The following is a 16,010-nucleotide window of genomic DNA, read 5'->3' on the forward strand; positions in this document are numbered from 1 at the left end:
CCCAAAAATGATTTGCCTTTACTCTTGTCCTTGTCCTCCTCTCGGCTGTCTGCAACGTCAGCTGTGGCGCCGCTGACATTTTGGCTTTTTCTTGCTGAGGCTGGAACGCGTGACTGACGCTTGTCTTCATGTGAGGGCTCCCTCTAGCGGTACACTGCCGTCCATTTCTGTTGCAACTTGGCAGCACGCTGCAGGACGTCTTCCAAAACGGGTTGGTGTTCAGCATAGAAGGGCGAGCCCAGAAAAGGCGTCGAAGCGGTGACAGTCGCTGACACTCGACGAAGCCTCAAAGGGCTTTTTGGGACACGTTTTGCCACTGCCTGCGTTACCGTTGCGTTGCCTTCCCTGGTTGCCTTTGTCGGATTATTTAGACTGAAGCCTCACTTTTATTTGAAGATTTTATTTGCAATTTTCCACGGTCCCAAAATAGTTTGAAAAGATTTTAAGAAAATTATAGCAAAGGTAAACTGGATAGATTGTTTGTTTGTTTCTGGGGCCTATAAAAAAATCCAATTGAAAAACGACCCTTTTTTTTAGTTCTAAATATGTCGTTTATTTTTATACTATTTTCTACGAGTTCAAAAGCATCGTTACACTATGTTGTATGAAATATTTTTGGTTGTCGCTGTGCCATAAAAACGGTCTTAAAATGTTTGCGATTATTTTTTTTATTGACAGCAGAGGGTGCCAGGCAAGGACTTCATTAAGGAGGGGGCGTCAAATTTACTGGTCTCCATAAATATTTTTTATTATAGTTTAGGACCACGTGGACACTGTCAACGATAAAAAAATATTTGCCTCCATATCATTATTTGTACGGTACCCCCCCCCCCCTTTTTTTTTTAAATGTTTGTGTCTTGGAGCGAGTGGCCGTTAGGCGGCAGCAGAGTAGCACGAAAAAGCTGCATGTGTCGTGCCCCGCAAAAAGAAGCCAATTAAAATCTGAAAACAATAAAAGGGGTTCAACGCGAGCTTTTTGGTTGGTCACTCATGACCTCGCACTCTTCTTCTTGTGCCTCAAATTGATCCCAAGAAAAGTCGAAAGTCGTTTTTCTTTTCACCAACTGAAATGGTCCAAACTTCCGTTGGGTAGTTTAGTTGGCGCGTAGAATAAAAAGAACTTATTTTGTCAAGTCTATGGGTCAGATTGACCTCCTTTTTAAAATGTGTTTTTGATTACCATTTCAAGCCAGTGGGTCAGTTTGCCCCCGGATAGAAGAGGTGGCTCATTTCCACCTGATACCCATTTTAGCATGTTATGCCGTCGGTCAATAAATGTATCCATTATAGACTCGGATAACGATAAACTAATTTCTCTGGACGCATGCAATATAATCGTGCGGCCGGAGTAAGTTTACTTCTCGGCTGGGCCAAAGACAATCCGGCGCTGCTAGCTGAAGCTAACACGTTATTTTTCCAGCATTCAAGTTGTGCTCATCACGTGTGACGTTTGTCTTGCATTCATGCTCATCATTACACGCACACACTCGTGCACACTGTAAATATTGACACTCCAAACAGACCACCCCCCCCCCTTTCTGGCTTTGCAGCCCCCAAAATGACAGCGAAAGCACCACTCCCTCTGGAACAACAAAGCGGACTGATAATTATCTCCCGCATGAACCTGGAAAGTGCTGCACTTGCATTTACTACCTACCCGCAAACACCCTGCCACCCCCCCCCCAAAAAAAAAATCCCAATAAAAAAGACAAGAAGGGGCTACCAGTGGAAAAGAATATGCTGACAATCCGTAAAATCTCGAAATCATCAAAGAGCTTGATTTCTTTCATCGTGAACACCCCGCACTTCTCCAAATAAGATGTCAAGTGTGCTTGCTTCAAGCTATTTGGCACTCCCAAGTTAGTTCACCGTGAACCTCGCACACAAAAGGACAGAGAATTCGACGCTGTATATATAAATTCAGCACCAAAATGCTGACGACGTGTTGCTTCCGCTCGCCGCACACGTGGCCTTTATGGGTCTGACCCTCTGGCGGTCACGAGCGTTTGGGCTCATTGCTGCCGCGGTTTCATTTTGTGCTGTCCGCGTTTCGTACATCCCATTTAAAAAAAAAAAAAAAAAAAAAGTTTTTTTTTTTTTTCCCACCCAACAGCGAACATGCGCATGTTGTCTTATCAAAATGCGATGCCAGCAGGTGACAAAAAAAAAAAAAGAGCGATGCATCAGCGTGACATCGATGCTAAGCGGTGTGAGAAATCACGATGCATGTGCGGAATTTTATCATCGGCGCATCGGCCAGATTAAGGAGAAGGAAGTTTATTCGTCACATAGTCACGCTTTTCATCAGACGCAACTTGCACTTTTTGCACTTACCGTACGAGTCAAAAAAAATACAACCGAAGGTTTTTCTTCGTCATCATTCCACAATGGGACATTTCGGCAAGAAAACCAAGTCTTCCGATTTTTATATCAAATGAATTTGGTCAGAACAAAAACAAAATAACATTTTTGTTTCTGTAAATTCAACTTTTATTTTTTTCTGGGCACATGCTACGTTCAAAAATATTCATCTACTTTTATCAATGATTGTGGACGTTAACATTTTACGTTTGTCAAACCGAGAAATGAATTTAAGAACTTTTTTTTTTTTTTTTTACCAGGCACATACTTGTATCGTGTAATTATTTGTCAACATTTTGAGTGACTCATAAAAATCTCCATGGAATGAATCTGATGTTTGCAAACACGGCGTTTTTGCGGCTCTTTGTGGCCAGGTGGCCAAAAATCGGGAAGAAAATCAACCAGTGCCGTTGGCTCTTTGAGTCACCAAAATGCTTTGGCGTCTTCAAGTATTTTTGTGCAGACAAGATTGAGCTTCTTTTGCTCGGAGGTAGAGACTTGTTTGCCCCCCCCCACCCCAAAAAATTGTCATTTCAGATCTCACCAAAATATGGGAAGTATGGTCGTTTGGGGGTGACCGATACTGTGTGGGAAGCCCGAAAAGTGTGAAAGTGTGAAAGGGGCCTCGCCGCGTGAGGATCAGGTCGTAGGAAACAAACGCGTCCGGCGGAAAGCGACGTTTTGAAAGGCGCCCGGGCTCGACCCCGGCGACGCTTTGACGGCGGCGCGTGCGCTCAAGCTCAGGCGTGCCGGCTCTCCTCTGGCACGGCCCACGGGAAGTTTGACTCGCAAATGTTCCCTATGCAAATTGCATGCCAGGCGCACGGACGGCCCTCCTCCAAAGTGCCGGCCGGCTCCTGTTACCCGGGACCCGAGCCGTCCGCCATTTGGATTGGGCCCCAAAAGGGGGCCGGCCTTCCCATTTTTCATCCCTCCGTTTGCATTTCGACTTTTTTGTTTTGAAATGTCACCTATTTTGCCTTTGTGTGGAGAGCGGCCGTGTTGTAGTCGACACTTCTGTATTTGTCGTCAATGCTCAGTTTGATTCACTTTGTCTTAGTTTGAGTAGATGACGTTTTGTTTGTCTTATGTGGAGTGCGAGATTAAAAAAAAAGAAACTGCCAAAGCTCATGCTTGAAATGAATTGAAGACGAATGACATTTTATGGTGTGTGTGTGTGTGTGTGTGTGTGTGTGTGTGTGTGTGTGTGTGTGTGTGTGAAGGGCGCTGGCACCTTTGACTTGAACCCAAATAGGCACTTTGACGGTGTAGCGGTGCACACGGTGGAGTGATGCGCGCTCAGCGGGGGGGGCTTCCCACTCTGCGACGGCGTGAAGGGTCGTTTGTCTCTCTACGCGACTGGCTGGCGACCCGTTGAGGGTGTAGTTTGCCTTCCGCCCCAAAGTCAGCTGGGAGAGGCCACGCCAACTCCTGGCGGACCGTCTTCGGGATAAGCGCTGTTGAAAATGCAAACGGTTCTTTTGGGCCAAGACCCAATTGCCTTTTGTTACTTAGTCAAATCCAAAGCCCAGTCGGGAAGTCGAAATCTATCGGCGCGTGCGCGTGCGCGCCTGCACCCTGCCGTTGCATCACAATAGAATGAGTGACACATTTCCCTTCCTCTTTCGGATTGCAAAACAACTCGCGCACTCGTAGTAGCCGCAAATAAAAACACTCGAGGGCGTCGTCGCCCGGAGGGGAAGTGTGGAGTAAAAAGAATTGTAAACCTCATTGAAAGGGAATATCCCTTTTTTCTTTTTTTAAACGTGAAAATGTGCGTGCGATGTCAAACAGGTCTAGCCGTGTCGGTAAGCTTGATCTTCCCGGTGGATGAAACGGCGGTGGGGAACTTAAAAGACTTCCCCTCGCGTTTCGAAGTGCAAATAAACTCCATGTCGATTCCCGTCACCTTTGCATCAAGTGTCGCGGCGCACCAAGTGTAAAAAACCGGCCGGCGATCTCCCACTCGAGCGGGACTTTTCCTTGACGTTTCACTCTTTGGAAACCGGGCGCGCGCGCTTTCAACTCAAAACGCGGCCCTCGAAAGGCGGCGAATCAATCCGGCGGCGTGGCGGCCATCCTTCTGGGCCGAGACAGATCTGGGCCAAACCCCAAAAAGATCCGGCTGAGCAGGAAGACTCTCCCAAGTCGGGCGCAAGTCCTGACACGACGGGCGCCTCCGCGCCGTCCTCACTGTTTGTTGCGCCCATCCAGGCGGCGCGTCCGGACCCGGAAAAACGGGATTCCGATGGTCTGGGCTCACGGGGCGACATACCTGGCTATGAGAGGTTCCCACGAGAAAAAAAAACGGAGGAGCATTTGTGTTTTGATTCTTCTTTCTTTTGACGGATGGCGCGCGAGAACCCGACGTGTTCCGATGAGGGTCTGCGCGTGGGATTAAGACTTGAAAACAAACACGAGATGATCAGATCCGGCATATCGCCGTCTTGACTCTGTTTTCATCATAAACTACCGTTTGGTGCGAGCCGAGCGTACAGTTCTTCGGGGTTGGGGGGCTTCCTGCCACCTAGCAGTCATTGAAAATAACACGAGCTATTGCTCCTACACTTTAGTAGTGGCCTTTGAATGCAACCGCTTGTGACCCGCTCTTCCGCGCCGCGACGGCGGTACAGTCGGCCATGATCCAAGGGCCCAATACCGAATGGTCAAGACGGCCCGGTGCTCATTGGCTGGAAAATCCGAAGCCATTGTGAACGCTCCTCGGGTACGCTCGTTAACTCATTCAGTACCAGCCAATTCTAGACCAAGTCTGAAAAGACGTTTAAAAACGTCTTTGGGAGTGAATGAGTTAACTAACATGCTTTGACCTGTTGTGTTCCGAACTCCGCAGGGGGCTCACTTCATTTTACAGCCTGATGATCGTTTGGTCCGCGATAGGCTTGGGGGTCACGATGGATGTGCCGGTCCGCCGCACGTCGACGCCCGGCAACGTGCGTGAAGAGCGGGTCCGCAGCCGCCACGCCATCTTTTCTCGACTCGACTGAGACCAGCTCCCCCCCCCACCCCCCCCCCCCCCCGAGCCGGGTGGGAATTTTTTTGCCAAAACGCTGACTCACTCTTTGCATCTGATTTGCATAGTTTTGCATTCGACGTGCCCATTTATCTTTCTATTTTGTTAAAAAAAAAAGTCAGAAAAGAAAAAAACCTGCCCCAAGCTGCAGCCAAGTGTCGAGATGTTTATCAGATGTGACTTTCGCCTCCAATTCCCCCCCCCCCCCCCTTTGTTGCATCATCTCTTGTGCAAACATACACTATAGAAGCATGATTGTTTGCGCAGCGGCTACATCCGCTTTGACGCGCACACACACACACACACACCTTGATTGAGTCTTTTAAGGCTCTCCAAAGGCCCCCCCCCACACAGCTCCACACCTCTGCAAAGCGCACCCACAAAAATCAGAAAGAAAAAAGGCCCAATTCCCACTTGCCTAATTTCACGAAATGCTTTTTTTTCGGCATTTGGCTTTGGCAGACTCGCCAAAGCCAAATGCCGCCCCATCGGGCCCCGCCTCTTCAAGCCACGGGGGGGGGGGGGGCGACATGACATGGCGGCGGCGCCCAATGATCCCTTCAATCCAACGGGCTTCATTAGACGCCATTTCGTCAAGAGTTTGGGCAGACGCAAACGATTCTGCTTGAACTTGATGTCGGCCCTTTTGTTGCTGCACGACAACAAAAAAAACAACACCGACACTGGCGCAACTACGACTTTATGTTCCTGCCTGACCAGTTTGCGCGCGTGCGCGCATGGCTCACAGGACACCATGCGTGTTCACACTTGCCTGCAGCTCGCGGAACAATGTGTGTGTGTGTGTGTGTGTGCGTGCGCGCGTGTGCGTGTGAGTGTAAGATGGAGTAAGGAAGTAAGTACGCCTTTTTTCCTGTAAAGTACATTTCTACCCAAGCATTTATTTGTCCAACGGCCTTCCGACTTTTACCCGCTCCATTTATAAACAGAGCGCCGCTCCAGCAACCCGCTATCGACGGGCTCACGAACAGGTGGCGTCGTAAACTATTTGAACGGAAAGATGTAGAATGTAACAATCGTCTCCCATCATATATTCTTTATCCTCCGTGAAAATATTTTTTCCATTCTACCGAGTCACTTGCAGGAGCTGCGAAAGTCTTCTTTGTTTGTGTCCGGGGAGCTGTTTTCTACTGCCCCCGGTGGCCACGGCGCGCGCACACCAGAAGGAGCCGAAACCCAAGGCATCGGCACGGTGGAGCGATCGTTTCGTTCTGTCCATTCTACTTCCCGTTGTTGTGACTGTTTGGTTTTTACAAAGTACAATCTCGCAGCGTGCCGCTTCCCTTATTTGAGAGCACACGACGCACACACCGTATTTGGTTTTTGGGGCTGGAGGATTGGATTTCAGACCCGAGTGTTTTGACTTTGGAGCAAACGACGCGACGACGAAAGCTTGTATCTCAGGGCTCCGCTAAAAAAAAAAAAAAAAAGAGAAAGCTCATTTCAACCCTGCTCGACAACTTTGACTCAATTCTTCCTTTTTTTTTTTACCCAAGCATCGGATTTTGTACTTTGTACTCAAGTAGTGAGTGTGAGTACTTTTGCCACCTGTACTCTGCGCGCGTTTTCACAAACGGTAGTTCGTCAGCCACGCCGCTTCGCACCATCGCTCGCCTTTCTTCTGTTTTGCCTCCGGTACCCGTTTGTCCGGAGGAGTGACGAGGACACAGACTGTGTGTGCGCGCGTGTGTTATCAAGACCTGTGTTTCCTGTTTTGCAATCCCAAATCTGCCCTCCCAGAAACATCTGCCACAAGATGATTCAGGAGCAGTTGTTTAGAAAAGCGCGTCCGCAAAGCCTGTCAAGGTGGCGGTGCGCGGGTGGGGGGGGGGGGGGGGCGGGTGTGGCTGTGTATGTGTACGTGTATATACGAAGATGTTTACCGTTTCGAGAAAGACAAAGCCATTTTAAATGTGGCGTCTCCGTATGATTGACGTGTGGCGCTGCATTCGCACAACTTGGCGGCTCGTCAACTTTGGCCTCTTCTCTTTATATACGCGCGCGTTGGCTTTCGCGTCACGACGAACGTGGCAGGTGCGCGTCGACCGGTGGCGGGGATTCCTCCCTTTTATCCATAGCTGAAAAAAAAGGCAGCGTATAAGAACCGATGCGGCCACGGGCGATATGTCAACCCGGGAGCGAGCCTTCTTAGGCGTGACCTTTTGTGGGGCTCGCGGTGCTCTGATTGAGGCAATTGCGGTCAAAGGATGCCACTCGGGTGTGTGTGTGGTTTGTGCCCAGGATGGGTGGAGTTTTCTTATGAAGAATGTGGCCCCATTTAGCGAGAAATTAAAGAGATGTGGGTCAAAGCAGCAGAACAATAGTGTCTGTCTGTCTGTCTGTCTGCCGTCCCGGTGACAATAGCGCCGAGTCAAAGACATTCCTCCGATGCCGTTTTATAAAATCTCCTCCGGGGCAAAACGGCGTTCCCCACCCCGCACGTGACAGGTGAAAAGCCGTGAGCGGGGGGGAGCAAATTTCACCAACAACTTGACAGTTGCTTTAGAGTGCCTCGTTGTTGCGGCGTGGAAAAACCACGCGCCTGCTTTTAATTGAGCAGGGTTGTCAAGTGTTGAATTTGAAAACGGTTCTTTTCGACTTGAAGCAGCCGAGATTGTGTTGCTTTCGTTGTTATTGCGATGATGGAGGCATTTTCACTTCCTACCACAGAACCTCTAGGGCGTGCGTGCGTGCGTGTGTGTATAGTGTAGAGTGCGCGTGTGTTTGCAGTGGTCATGTGATGTGGGCCTTCCAAGCTGGTGATGCGCATCCTGAAAACAGCCAACGAGTCGACATGGCGGCGCGTCGGCTCTCTCGCCCGCCCGCCTCGTTCTGCCGCCGTCTTCGTGATGTCAATTTTGCGTCACGTGATGATTTTTGCATAACAGCCGCTTCTCTTTTCCGCCGCGCGCTCTCGTCCGCGGCAGAACGCCGACGGACGCCCGTGCGTCTAGAATGGAGGGAAACGTCCGAAAAGCCTTCGGCAACCTTTGAGGCTAGCGAAGAGGCGGCGGGTGAGTCGTGCGTCTGCCAGACAAAAAAAAAAAAAAAAAGCCGTCGTGCCGATGCCGATACCGCGATGACTCGCTTGCTTTCTGGAACAGATTTCTTGTTTTGTTTTTTTTCTCCTCGGACTTCTTTTCAGCGGCTCGCCACTTCCAATCGAAGGTGTGAGGAAGTGGGAATTCCGCGGCTAACGGACTCCCTGATAAAGGCGCAGGTATGGCAGATGGTACGCGACCAGCGGAGATACGTTTAAGACCCCGACCCGCGCGGTTATTAGTCCCAGCCCAAATGAGTCGCCATTTGGAGGGATTCCCCCCGAACATAAAAGCCTCAACGTCCCGCGGCAACTTTGTTTCACATGTTTGCTTTGATTGCAGGCACGGTCCGAACATTTCTGGGTCCTTCAAAGAGAATTCGCCCGGCGAAACCGGTTTCACGTAGCAACGTCACATTTGGTGGACGTGCCTATCATGAGTCCACTAACAAAAAAAAAAAAAAAGACTCGTGAAGTCGTGTGCAAAAAAAACACATCGAAGCCGACCTTTGCAGCCGCCTTTTTATCGGGTCACTCGGGCGCATTTCCAGGGGGCCCCGCAAAGAAAATTCTGCCCCCAAAGCCACTTCCACCCGTTTTAGGGTCATTGTGGATATTTCCAGGATCCCGGAGCCACTATCGGCAAGCAAAGCATGACATTTGCTTGCTGTGCCAATCATGAGTAGACCCACAAAAAAAAAAAAAAAAAACAGAAATTTGACTTGCGCCTGGGCAAACTTTCCATGCCGCGTCCTCAAAGCGGAATCAAAAGGCGCACATCCACCAACGCGATCGTCACCGGCCCTCTTTTCACCCCAATTGTTTGGCGGCCTGCGAGACTTGAGCCGAGTCGGCGCTAACGGCCCGCCGAGTTTACGCAACAATTTCCACCTGTTGACTGTCAACAAAGCGACGCTGTTTCGAAAAGCAACAGCGTGTTCACGTGATGCCTCATAAATAAGAACAACGCGCTACCAAACAATGGCCCGGCTGCACTCGACTTGCGGTTTGTTCGCATCCATCTGTTTTTCTGTCTTCTTTTACAACCCTGCAACTTCTTATCTCGCTTCAGCACGGCTGCGCACCTTACACACGCACACACACACACACACGCACACACACCACAAACAGGCCTGTCCCTGCCACCTCCTCGTAAACCCGCTCGCTCGTGCACGCGCACCCGCAAACCCCCCCCCCCCCCCCCCCAACCACTCTGCAGACGAGCCAAAGCATCACACAGGCCGAGTGTTGAACTCTGATAAGTTGACTGTGAAGTCTGTGGTTTTGTGTTTATGCTCATGTTGGGGGTGATGGGGGGGGGGGGGGGTGAGAGCATTCTTGTTTTGTACTCTTAAGTCCAAATGCAGGAGCCTCTTCCCCCCCCCCCCCAAAAAAAAAGGTTCGGAGGGGGCGGGGCTATCATTGAGGTTTAAAACTTATTTGATAGGGTTAATATTTGGTTGATCAGGCCGTGCTGCGAACCTGTTTTTTTTTTCCTTCCCTGAGGATATGTTCTATCTTGAGCCACCCTAACAGGTGAAAATACACCATTACCAAAATACTTCTCAATGAATTTCATCATGGATTAGTTTTTGATCAATGGATTCATTTTTTTTTAACTTTTACTGTCACCGCAACAAGTTGGTCTGGATGCTCGATTTGTTTTGTCCAATCAGATGTCAGCTTCAAAGTGTTTCAGTTTCAGTTGACTTTGCCCAAGGTCGACATGACGCCATGTTGCTTCAACTTTACGGGCCCTAACAAGCAACGGGACGGATTTTGAACATTTTGTGTCCTCAGATCGGTTGCTATCAGCAAAAGTTGCAGAGGCAGCTGCGGTAAAAGTTCCCCAAATGATAATGGATCATATCCTGTGGTATCTGCCGCCCTTATCTCTGGACAGACAGGTGCCTGAAAACTCGCCCACGGCATCTTCAGGTGAAATAGGTGCGCCCACGCACGCAAATTCAAACACATGTTTGCTTAGGATTTCCCACCAGAAAATTCTCCCCTCCTCCACCAGTACAATTGCCCTGCAATAAATGCTGAACGCCTCATATTTTGTTCATCCATCAAAACGGGGAGGGACAAAAGATTAGGGACACGCACTCAAATGAAAAAAAAAGTTGCCGTCTGACTGCTCGTCACACCACAAGTGCTTTGATCCGCTTGTACCTAGTAATCGGGCGAGTTATATTTCTTATTTCTTCAAGGAGGAGAACGTGTTTGTTTGTCTGAAAACATTCCCTCTCTTTTTCTTTCCCTCCTTTTGCCTCCTTCATATTTGCATTTGCTCTTTTTTTCTGACATGCTGACTGTTGAGCCCACGGGCTTTTGTGCAGTTTGCTAGCAGGAGCCCACTATTAGCAGGAAACACTTAAGCGTGTACGTGCGCGCACGCACACGCGCACACACACGCGCACACGCAGACACACGAAGAATGTTTTAAAAGTTGATGTACGCGAAACAGCGTTCGACAGGTATTTATTTATTTAGTCATCAAAAATACAAAAGATATAAAAGATATTACTATTGCACAGGTGTTTAATCTTTTATCAATATTAACAGGAATTTAAAAATCGTTCCAACATCGTATGAATTTAATAAATGCGTAAACGTCTCCTCACCACGAATTATTTTTCTTCATTAGCTTTGTATTGCCCAGTTGCGTGTGCTTTGTTTACTGCTGCTTGCCTGGATTGCATATATTGGCCTGATAAGGGCAGTGTAGTGCATAAATGGCAGATAACACAGCCAAAGACGAGGAGAAGAAAGTCGCGGTCTGAGACACCACCGAAGAAGAAAGAGCCGAACCTGTGCCAGCCGGAGTACAATTAGGATGGCTGGCAAGATGGCGACCTCGGAAAGAGTTACCGGCACTGTGGACGAATGTTAAAACACACCAATAAGTTAATAAAAAAAAAGCAGTGGAAGATGAGACACCAAGTCAAGCTATGAAGGAGTTGGCAGGCCAGGTAAGGAAGCCGAGCTGTGTTGCGACTGGTTGCTCAAGAACCAAAAATCACAACTCTCGATGCCAAGCTAGGGAAAGCAAAAGAGGTTTGCAAGGCGAAGGAGTGGCACCCAAATTTCGTTGTATTCTATACAATGACAATAAAGGCGATTCTGAAGAGGAACTTTGAAGTTATTCTTGGTGTTGAGGTATTAGGCTAAGGATAAGATACGACAAATTTTGTAGCAGGTCATATGTATTGTATTGAAAAGTGTGTCATTGTTTTTGTTGACTGTGACGGTAGAGTGCAAAGTACAGTACAGTTGCACAGTACGTGCCCATCACCTGTTGGGCTTAAATGTGAGATGTGGAAATAAGAAATGTATTTGTGTTTGGCCACTCATATGTTGACAGGCGTTTTTAGTGTACTTTTAAGAACTTGCGATTAATTGCGAGTTAACTTTGGAAATCATGCAATTCATTGCAACTTTTAATCGACCGACACCCCGATTATATGTTTTGCAGCCAAAACGAAAATGTTAAAAGCAATAAAAACAGCGGTGATGCTTTTACTGTCAGCTTGAAGCGGTCGTGGTTATTTTATTTATTTTTTTTGTTCCTCATCAACCCCTTTCCCTCCATATGGCCCTTCATCAACACTTGCGATGCGCACACGCACGCATCAGCTGTCCATCTTGGAAGCGATAATGTCACAACAGTCGTCACACACTCCTTAGCCAGTTTGTTTTTCGTAACAGGTGTCATGCGTACACAAAGTGTCTGTGCTCACGTGAATGTGCGCCTTTCCATTTGAAATGATGTTTTGGGACCACCGACCACAAAACAAGAGCCCTCCCTCAGGTGGGTGCGCATTGTTGTCTCATTGCTGCAGTGATGATCCGTCCTGCTCGCTCAGACACACACACTCACAGACGCGAGGAGTTCAAGCTCGGGGGGAGAGGGGGTGGCCCTTTTGGCGATGAGGGGAGCCCCGCGTGTGCAGGCTGAAGTGTTGTGCATCAGTCAAGTGGAGCATGATGCGGCCATGTGAATCCGCTTGTCAGCATCACTTAAAGGGCAACAATGGAGCGCAAGCACACCACCACCAGGGCGACCCAAGAGGAGGAGGCGGTGTCTATTTTAGTTTGCACGTTACAGTACAAGAATACTGGACAAGAAAAGGGCTGAGTTGGCACTCATCCTAGCTTTCTAGCCCCAAATGGGAGCGTACTTTCATGTATTTGGGGAAAAATGAACAAACAAAAAGGTCCCTGCAGGAAATAAAAGAATTCCAAAAAATGAGCCGCTTGACTCAGCTGTGTGGCCAGAACTTAAAATAACATCATGAAGAGTTCAACAATTTTCGTTACTTTGTGACTTAATTGTTTTTCAGGGTCGTGTGGCTGGGCATCAACTTAGATTAATGTGTGCGCGTGGGCGCGCGTGTGCATGGTGGTCTCCATTGAAAGGCCCTTCCTTCTGCTCTATTTACCCAGGTGAATAGAAAAGTTGGACCAAGCCTGCGCGGGAAAGCATGTTATTTGCTGTGTGTATGTGCGTGCGCGCATGACTCCCCCAGTGTCATGATGATTGACCCCCCCCCCCCCCCCCATCACTGTCTCCGTGTTGTTGTGCCTCTAATGAAGCAAGCTTACACCGTGGAAGAAAACTGCATGAGTTTTTCATCTAAATGTCTGACATGTCGGAGCACACACGCACACACACACACACACACACACACACACACACACACACACACACACACACACATACGATGAACAGAATGCGAAGTGTTGCTCTGTTACCATGTGACAAGTTAGCAACCCGAGTGCAGAAAGCATGACGACGGGTCCGCAGGAAATTTGACACAATGTCCTATGGTCGCTGACTCTTTCTAATGGCAGCTGCCCAAACGCTATCATGCTAACAATTACTATGCTGACATATGATAGGAAAGCAACCCCAATCCAAAACGCACGACGGTAGTTTTTACACCATTACCTGTTGTCTGGAACGATAGCACGAGAAATATGACGTGCTAATGGTTGCTAGGCTAACACATGCGTGAGAAACCTGCACCTCAAAAAACAGCAACGCTTTTATTTTTTGTTGTTGATCGTATTTTGCACTTTCACCCGGTTGGCAGCATGTTGGCCCCACTGACCCACAAAAAGTACAGTTATTGTTTGTGGCCTATCTTCAGCAGGCACATGTCCACTCTACTGTGTTTTTTTTCTTGGTTTTTCTCTGTGGCCCCTTGGTAAAACAACAAACAAACGGTCCGCCAACGAATGTCGGCCAAATCTGGGCCCGGCGCTCGCTAACTGTTAGCGAGGAGCCTAATCACCTCGCCAACAGTCGCCATCTCGCCGCCTCTATCTGCTCAATCTGTGTATTCCTCGTGTGTGTGTTTGTAAGTCACGGCCGAGTACAATAGTACAAAAGTACTCATGCTTTGAATTGAAGCAGAAGTACCGATACAAAAAAGTGACTGGCAAAAGTCGTGATTCAAGTCCTTTTCTGAAGGAAAGTAAACAGCGCGAACAGTTGGCGAATCCCTTCAGCTCAAAAGTAAAAACGAAAGCCAGTTGGATAACTTGGTACCCAACAAAGTAAAAATACTTGCCTTTAAGTATATTTCGAAGGTATCTGTACTTAAAGGGGATGTTTTATGCATGCACACAAGTCTGAACATGGCATTCTGATGAACACGTGAAATATGAATTAAGCAGCAAAATTTTAATGTCTTTTTTTTTGTCATTTCAGGGCGGCCGATTTGCCACTTGTTGACGACCGAAAATGACATCAGAGTGCCGGGCGAGCTCAGCTTGCGAACGTCGCATGACCAAAGAGGTAAGCCGTGATTGGTCGTTACTTTACCTTTCCGCTTATGACACCAAAACAATACCTTAACCAGACTTAAGTATTTCCCCAAAATATTTGCCATAGTAGAAATACTTCAATGCAATTATCTCGGGGATTTGTCGTCATATAAAACGTAAGTTGTTTGAGCTCCCGTGTTAAACCGAAATGAGTCGTGGCAGGCACTCCCCTCAAACCAGTTAAGTTGACCGACTCTTTGAGTTTTACGCTTGTACTTGTGTGGCGAATTGTTTTACTAGCTAAGACAAAGCGCATACAAGTAGATTCAACTTCATCTGTTAATAGCCCAAAAAAGAGCCAACGGCTTTCCGTGCGAAAAGCCCACGTGCTAGCACCAGTCCATTGTCTCTCCATAAAGGTGTGGTCAAATGGATTCTTTTTTTTTTTTATTCGTGTGCTGCTCTTGGACCTTTTCTGAAGCACCTTTCTTTTTCATGTCTTCACTCGGCCACCTCGTTGTCTTCTCATCTTGGTACCATTCATGGATGGCGAGGTGATTGGGATATTTGGGCTGGGGTTGCGGGTCGCGGGAGGGGGTGGGGACTGAGGGGGTTATCAGGCCGGAGCAGTCCAGCCCAGCCCTCCTACCTGCAGGAGGGAGCGGCCTCCACGTCGACGTATCTCCAACCACAACAGTGGTCAGGGAATGAGGAAATCAGGCCTGACTAATCTATGCGGGCCACCAGACAGCGTTGTACTGTAAGTTGCACGAGGTGTGTGTGTGTGTGTGTGAGCGCGTGTGTGTGTGTGTGTGTGTGTGTGTGTGTGTGTACTGTAAAGTCTCGGGAGCCCGCCACGTCTGCAACATCCGGCTATAAATCCATTGCGACATGTTAAACTGAATTTATGAGCCAACCTGCTTACGACAGACATGTTTGATTTTAAAAGGGAAAGGAGGATGGATAAAAAAAAAAAAGTTGAAGTATTCCAACTTCTGCTTTTATAATTTTAAATATAGTTTTTGTGTGCAAGGCTGTATCATTTATATTGCATCATGTGGACGAAACTTGACATTATCAGAATATCACATGCTCCTCTCCCACTTCAAGATGAATGTGCTGCACTGTGAATGATAACATTCCCGGTGTGCTGCTAAATTGTGATAAAAGGACGGCCAGCTCGGCGACGGCTCGTTTTGTTGTTGCGGTTTGCGTTTGACAGTCAGGCATAAAGTGCTCAAAGTGGTTTGGCCTGTTTTTCGAGGATTTTTACAAAAATAAATGTGTGACGATTACCAGTCATTTAAAAAAAGAACAAGGAATGATTTAGTTGAATTTCAGGCTTTGTGGTCTAATATGTCTACATTTTTTGACAGCATGCATCAGAAAAGTAGTTTGGACGGTTATTCATGCACTTATTTGCAGCTCTGCTGAAATATTTTGGGGACCTACTGTCGAACCATGTGGAATGCCAAGCAGCGTTTGGGTGGTTTGCATGCGACAAGGCTTGGAATTCCTTCTAATGTGAACCTCTATCCAGCCATCAATTTTCAGTACCGCTTATGGTCACTAGCATCGCAGATGGGCCAAAGCCTATCCCGGCTGACTTTGGCCGAGAAGAGGGGTACGCCCTCGAGACGCGCACCAGCCATCTTTTTAATCTCCAGGCTGGTACGAGACAACAGTACGTTGTTTTCTCTCACTATCCATCTGAGTGGTGTTTTTGTCAACCACCACGCACATGCGTGCGCGCACACACACATACACACACACACACACACACAC

At 48.0% G+C, this 16,010-nt stretch overlaps 1 protein-coding gene and 1 long non-coding RNA gene across 2 annotated transcripts in view; both read left to right on the plus strand.

Moving 5' to 3' along the window:
* Nucleotides 1-7,292: 7,292 nt before the first annotated feature.
* On the plus strand, nt 7,293-11,981 carry LOC147187415 (uncharacterized). The gene is made up of 2 exons (XR_015097574.1): nt 7,293-8,630; nt 10,251-11,981. It is a non-coding gene; the product is annotated as an uncharacterized LOC147187415 (long non-coding RNA).
* A 900-nt stretch (nt 11,982-12,881) lies between these two features.
* Nucleotides 12,882-16,010, plus strand: part of hbs1l (HBS1-like translational GTPase) — a 30,007-nt gene continuing 26,878 nt past the window's right edge. The window contains exons 1-2 of the mRNA XM_086099709.1: nt 12,882-12,899; nt 14,170-14,256. The gene's annotated coding sequence lies outside the window, so the exon portion shown is untranslated. The remainder of the gene's footprint in view (nt 12,900-14,169; nt 14,257-16,010) is intronic.

Source organism: Hippocampus guttulatus, chromosome 20 (genome assembly GCF_054856545.1).
Source record: "Hippocampus guttulatus isolate MCC_2025c chromosome 20, RoL_Hgut_1.0, whole genome shotgun sequence".
NCBI lineage: Eukaryota > Metazoa > Chordata > Actinopteri > Syngnathiformes > Syngnathidae > Hippocampus > Hippocampus guttulatus.